The 7294-nt window shown below is 39.3% G+C and overlaps 1 protein-coding gene across 1 annotated transcript in view; it reads left to right on the top strand.

Moving 5' to 3' along the window:
- The first annotated feature begins 613 nt into the window (after positions 1-613).
- KIAA1109 (KIAA1109 ortholog) overlaps positions 614-7294 on the top strand; it is a 176047-nt gene continuing 169366 nt past the window's right edge. Inside the window, exons 1-2 of the mRNA XM_045552328.1 lie at positions 614-784; positions 2246-2335. The gene's annotated coding sequence lies outside the window, so the exon portion shown is untranslated. The remainder of the gene's footprint in view (positions 785-2245; positions 2336-7294) is intronic.

The raw sequence follows: 7294 nt of genomic DNA, 5'->3' as shown, positions 1-7294 counted from the left end.
TGTTTCCACTTTTCTATTCCTAATACAGTTTGTACATAACAGGCACACAAATAAACATCTGTGATAAACCTAATTCCAGGAAGTCGTTTCTCTTGGTTCACCCACCTTTCTCTTTAAAAACGGTGCGCATCAAACCTCTTTTCATCAATACAGTAATAATAGAGTCGAGAGTTTCAGTGTTGCAGCATTTCACATAATCAAGCTCCTTTTATTGATCGGGTAATAAATGCATTTCTATTTCGTGCGCACGCATGTCACGTCATACACCCATCTGATTCTCCTCCTTTGTTAGCTTCCTTTTCTGTCCCTAGCTTATCTGTCCCCTGGTGTCGGGAAGGCCATTAGTTTTCTCTTTGTGTAGGTAGCAAAGTGATTTTCAACTTGGACCCTGACCTTGGCGTCAAGGTTCAGGCTCCGCCCTCCTCCCGGGGAGGGGGGGGGAAGAGGGCGGAGCGGGGCTCGAGCGGCGAGCCTCGAGGCGCCGGCGCCGCTGACGTATGACGTTACCGGTTGACGCAGCCGCAGTGGCGCCCGGCCTCAGTTCGGACCCCTCCCCTCCTCCTCCGCCCCCCTGGGTGTCCGTGGCCGCGGCTGGGGTCTGCACCCGGGGCGGCGGGCCCGGGCGGCGCGGGTAGAGGGTGTGGGCGCCGGCAGAGCTCCGCAGGCCGCATCTAGCTTGTTGCTGCTGCTGCCGTCGCCGCCGCCGCCGCCGCCCCCCCTGCCCAAGGCCCTAGGCGTTCCCCGGAGGGGCCAAGTGGTTCCTGGCTGCCTCGGCACTCTCCAGGTGAGGGGAAGGGTCGGGCTGGGCGGGGTTGAGATTGGCTGCACCTTTTTCCAGGGACTCTGGACCTCAGTCGGGTCAGCGTCCGAGAGGATTTGCTTCGTCGCGGCTGCTGGCTGCGACTCATATTCCTGGGCCATCCTTACCTGCAGCGCGGGGACCTATAGACAGGGCGTCGGAGGTCAGCGGGAAAGCCTGGAAGGGCCATGACAGTCAGATGGTTGGCCAAGGACTCGGATGAGGAGCTGTCCCTGCGGGTGGTGGTGAGGCGGGTGGGCGGCGCTCCACTTGCCGGTGTGTGGACTCGGCGGCTGGAAGGACTGTGCACCCGCAAGCTTGGGCTTCGTTCAGCCTTGCTAGCTGCGGTGTGCGATATCCCGATACTGCTTAACATAGGGTCGGCTGACCAAGGGCGGTGAAGCCTTACAGCCCTCCGCCCCCCGGCCCCCCCTCCCCCGCCTCTTTCCTCCCCAGGTTTGATGTGTTTTGTATTCTGAGTTGGTGCTTGCTGCACTACACATGGAAGAGTACGCTTTAGCGGATTTTCCTTTTGATCAAAGCAAGGTGAAGAGAAGTTGATGTTCCTTTCGGAGAGTATTAGTTGTTTTTTTCCCTCCCCATTGGTCTTAGTGTTGACATTTGTTAGAGACGTTTGTTAAAGGGAAAAAGTTATTGTCAATTTCCTCTATAAGAAAGTCAAGGGTTTTGTAACTGCATGTACGTTTCAACCGGTTTCATGTTGCTGCTTTCACCCTGTGCATAGCAATGAAGTTGATATTCTAAGTTAACTAGACAAAGTTTAAAAATAGACGAATTAAGCAGTATATTTACCTATTTAACTATTGAGTGGTACATACGTTATGTGCGTATATTATCACACTTAATATAACAATCGTATTATCTAGGCTATTACTGTTCTCATTTTATAGATGAAAGAACAAAAAGCCTATAGCCCTAAAAAGTAACTTGTTCAAAGTCAGAACTGTGATTCAAACCAGGTAATCTGACTCCAGTTTACAGTCCCTTAATCAGTATGCTGTATTATCTCCCAGGCATCTCAAAGGTGATTTTCATTTGATAAAAAGTGTGGCAGGTGCTGGGAATAGGAAGTAAACTAAGGCACTGTTCTTGCCAGCAAGGACCCAGCAGTTTCAGAGAAAAACTTTTTCAAGGCCACACTTTGGGTATGTTTTAAAGGTAGGATTTGACCTCCAGAACCCATTGATGACCAAAGTCATGCTTTTTCCATAAGTACAGTGGTTTTTGAAACCTTTGGAAGGCTTTAGTTGGGAGGGTGTCTTATTCTATTTGGAAATTTTAAACAAGGAAATGCAATATTGGACTAACATTAAAGAGTTTCCTCTTGTGTGTTCATGTCTAATCAAATAATTTAATCTGAAATGGTTACGCTGCTGATAAAGCCAGAATACCTTAAATAATTGGTTAAAATGCTATTCTTTTCAGGTGTGTTAAGATGAAACACTGCAGAAGGGCCTTCTGAAGATAAGGAGAAGGAAAAATAGAACGTTGCAGACTGTGGGAAAAAAACCTTGGGTAAATATTTTTAGCTAAGATTTAAAAAGATCAAATTTCCAGTTAAAGCTCAGAGAAAAGTCTTTTGACTTTCTGCTTCATTTGAGGTTTAATCTGCCTATATGATCAGTAAATGGGGTTGGGGTAGTAGTGATGTATAATGTGACTGGAGAGTCATTTTACCTGACTTTCGAACTGTTGATATCTGTTTGACAACTTAGTCGTGTCTTAGACTTTACATTGGTAGGAGAAAGCCAAGGGAATCCTTTGCTTGATTATCGGACTATAGAAATGATCCCTGAAAGTATAGTCTTCCTTTGCTTGATTATCAAGTGTCAACATGCTTTTCTCTCTTTTGCTTACTCTTTAATCTGCCCATGTTTTATAAAGGGTTTTAAAAAGAAATGAAGAAGATGAAGAAAATAGTTGACTTTTGGTTTGTTCTTAAACATTAAGAAGCAGTTTCATTTCATAAATATTTATTAAGTATCATCCATGCTTATAGTAGTAGACAAGTGGTCTTCATGGCCCTGGAGAGTACTAGAATAGTGAGTTTTTTTCTAGAAGGTAACAATTTTGTGAACTCATATATTTTCTTGATTTTATATGCAAGGATTGGTTTTTGGTTCATGTGACAGACTAGGAAAGGAGTGTTACCAACATGGCAAATATTTGTATTTATAATACATTTTTCATATTAATTTAGTTAATCAAGCAGGATTCTCTAATGCTGCATTAAGGTGCAGTGGGAAAATAGGATTTTTATAAACTTTATTTTAGCATACTGCTTTTCACATTAAAGATAGTGACAGAATTTAGAAATTTCATGGTAGGTTAGCAGAATTACTTTAATTTGAGAGAATTTCAGGGAATTTATATATGACAAATAGCAGTGACATGGTCAGATAGCCAACAGTCTGGATGATGAATTGGAGGGACGTGAGCTTGGAAGCCTGGGGTTCAGTTAGAGGCTGTTGGCATAATCCAGATGGGAGATGAGAATCTAAAAGGACAGCAGTGCAAATAATTAAGGGATGGAGATGGATTTGATAGATGCAAAGAAGGTAGAATGCATAGGATTTAGTGGGCTTGAGGGAAAGTGAAGTCAGGGTAATTTCTAGCCACTAAAACGTGCTTATTCACATAATTAATGATTAATAAATATTTGTGGGATCAATAGAATGAATTCTGATATATGCTTTGGGAAACTGAGTGGATTCTGGGGCAATTTACTGAGCCAGGGAGTATAGGAAGAGCAATAGATTGGGGAACATGTTTGGAGGAGATGAGTTCAATTTAGGCCATTATAGTTGAGGCATCTGCAATGTCTAAGAAATCATTAGCAGTCGTATATATGGATCTGAATTAAGACTAAGACCCAGCTTGAGATATAAATTTTGGAGTCACAGTTTATAGATGTTAGTTAAAAGCAATGGCAATGGGCTGGATGTGGTGGCTCATGCCTGTAATTCCAGCACTTTGGGAAGCTGAGCAAGGCAGGAGGATCACTTGAGGCCAGGAATTCAAAACCAGCCTGGAGAACATAGTGAGACACTATCTCCTGCAGCTGAGCAAGACCCTGTCTCTAAAAAACAAAAACAAAGCAATAGCAATGGATGAAGTAACTTAGGGAGAAGATGTAGAGTAATACTAGAAGAGAAATGAGAATAGAGAACACCAACATTTAAGGGTGAGGTGTATGAAAAACATACCCTGAAGGTGTGGGCCTGGAAGTAAAAGTGGGCAAGAGAATCACAGAATTCAGTGCAAGAACTGAGTCTGGAAAAAAGGAATCAGTATTAAGTATCTGTAAACATCAAATAGGGTGAGGACAACTAAAGTATCCTTTGGACATACCAATTAAGAAATTGTTGACCTGAGCAAGAGCAGTTTTACAGGTGAAGCCAGTTCACACTGGGCAAGAGATAAGGAAGTTGAAATAGCTGATATCATTTACTGTTTCAGAAAGTTTGGTTGTAAATGGAATAGAGAAAAATATAGCCAGAGATGTGAGTTTGAGGGAGGGTTTTTGGTTTTTAAAGGTGTGAGGGATATAAGCACATTTACGATGTTTATTTGCTGAGGATAAACAAACCATCAGAAAGAAAATGTGAAGATACAGCAATGAGGCAGAGTAATTGGTGAAGCAAGGTCATTGACCAAGCTGGAGAGGATGTAATACAAAGGTTCAGGTCAGGAGCACTGTCTACTGAGACAGGAGGGAATGGATACAGACAAATTTGTAGGAGGCAGGATAGAGATTATCTAGAGTCCATAGAAGAGACTCCTGCTTATGGCAGAAAGAGGAAATGGTTTACTCATGTAATCTGTAGCCTTATTGGTGAGGTATTGCTGACTCCTGATCTTTTTGTAAGGTGGAGGCAAGTGAGGTAATTTAGCTTAAGATGACAGGTATGAACCATCGGGGTAGAGATACCTTGAAATGAAGCCCCACAACTAGTCAATTTGTGGTATATAGAAGTGGGAGGACTAAACTTTTCACTCATGGTAATTTCTGTTGATCTCTTTGTATTGCTGGCCATATTAAGGAATGTGCTCAAGGTAGTAATTCTAAAAGTAGATAATGTTTAAAAATTATGGTTCCTTCTAGGTTTAGAGAGGTTGAATTTACCTTTTTTTACCCTATTAGTTGATACATTTTCTACAGCTTTTTAGGAGTTAAAAAAAAATAGTTCAATAAGTGTTTAGGTGAACGAGCATAAATTTCTGGTTATAGAAGTGAGGTTTGCTAAAGGGCAGCATTTTTGTTGGATGATATGACTTAGATATTTAGAATTCTTCCACATATAACATGAAGGACCATTTTTGTGCATAGATTATTTTATGATATTAAAAAGTACTTTACATTTGTTTAGTTGCCTGATTTATAGTGTTTGAGTTGTCAGTTGCCATATCTGAATATTTCTTCTGCCTGGGTTTCGATTCACTTCAAAGAATCATGTTCTTTGGCATTTGTAGAACTATGTTATTCATATTACCTTAATGCTTGCTTGGTGGTTGTTTATGCCAACCAATTTCTTCTGATTATAAAATTCTGTTTTTATCTTACATATTATAATAAAGAATAAGACACATTTTGGTCATTGTTTACTGTCATGCATTTTGTTGTTTTTAGCTTTCAGTTTTTTTGGTTGAACTGTGTTTTTTTTTTTTTAAAGAACATTAATAAATAGTAGCTTAGCTACCACTGCTATAATGTGTTTTTTTGTCAAGCCTTGTACTACAAGTTTTATGTTTGCTTTGTGTTTACAATGCCTTCAGCATCTCTTGGAGAAAGAGATGGCCATTTTACTAGTTGGAAACAGGCCAAAAGAGAGTCAATAACTTGCTCAAACTATCGCACAGCTAAGCAAAGGATAGAGTGTATCGAGCCAACTTTCCATTTCAAATTTAGTTTTAAAGCCTACTCTATTTCTAGGACACCAGACGATTTCCATTATTTCTGTTTACCACTTTATTCTGTTGGACTTTAGGGTTAGTTAACCAGTGAAATTGTGTTTGTTGTGTATAGAATCCTGGGATTGAAAGGGATCTGGAATGACTTTTCCTAGGGTAGCAAGGATTATAGCTAATCTATTATTAAGAGTTTATGTTTATTGAGTGCTTTGTAGGTGCCATGCACTGTAATAAATGCTTTATAAGTATTATTGTATAGATAATCTATTTGACCTAAGAGGATAGTTGTCTATTTTGTTTGCTTAAAGAAACAGGACACTATATAATTTTGATTTACACACAAAGCTGTTGGCCCTGGCTCAAATAGTTAAGGAGTCTTAAGTTGGTTTTTTTTTGCCTACTATCTCCTATTTAAGATTTTCCCCATCCTCAGGGATCTGAGGCTTTTTGTGATATTTATAGGTCCTGTGTGCTAATGGGAAAAGTACTCTAATAAATCAATTTATGCTAATAACATGGCAATAATTAATGGCAATAATAATTAATGGCAATACCATAAATATATCTTTGCATTTTAAAAGAGAATATTGGTTAGTATTCTACTTAAAGGAGTGGTGGTGGAATTTTAGGCTGTGTTGTATTGTGTTGGGAAAAAGTTTTTAGGCAGAAAGGGCCCTTCAAATGACTATACACTCAACAGGTAATGCCAGCCTTTTTGTACAGTCTAATAAAATCTTAAATTTGTAAAGTTTATATATTTCTTTTATGTAAGATGGTCAATTACAGTAGACATTTCTGTGTTTTGTATTCTTTATGTAGCATCATAGAGTTGGAACATCACAAAGTCATTTGTTTCTATTTAATGTCTTTAGATTAGTGAGTACTCACTAGTTGTGTCACTTTAGAAGCAGTTTTCAAGAATTAAAAACTCCTTGAAACTTCACTTTGGATAAAAATGTTGTATGATTTGATTTGTGTTTTACTTTTGTTTGGGGATGTCCTTATGCCATAGGAAGGATAAACAATTTGTCTGGGAAGTTCCTTTGTGTTGGTATTTATGGAGATCTTTGAGTCAGTTACATGGTTTCTTAATTGTTAAGGGAGAGGTAAATGATTTTGAAATTGGGAACCCAACAAAAGATATCTCCAGGTAATTTGTTACATATATGCAGAAACCATGAAGCTGAAAAGTTCTCAAGTAAGTATATGTTCCATAACAGTTAATATAGATCAGTAAAGTTTGACCTATGGGTAAGCAATGTACAAATGTGATTGTCCAAAGTACATAATTCACAGAATTTCTATTATACAGTAATAGTACTGTGTGGTCATAGGTGCTTAATCTTACTTGATGATGAAGAGAATGTATGTTGAATTCAAAGGAGAGTTCTAAAGTGATTTATTTTCCAACTCTTAAAATTCACGGAGTTTCCTTTATGGAAAAGGAGCTGTGATTAAATCCAGAAACTTTAATATAATGATCTGAAGATATGTGAATAGCTTTTACACGAAGATTTGTGACTTCATTTTTGCAGGAGGGATTTGAGTATGATTAAAATTTTT

The sequence above is a fragment of the Lemur catta genome, chromosome 5 (genome assembly GCF_020740605.2).
Source record: "Lemur catta isolate mLemCat1 chromosome 5, mLemCat1.pri, whole genome shotgun sequence".
Taxonomy (NCBI): domain Eukaryota; kingdom Metazoa; phylum Chordata; class Mammalia; order Primates; family Lemuridae; genus Lemur; species Lemur catta.
This window is presented reverse-complemented; position numbering and strand designations above follow the sequence as displayed.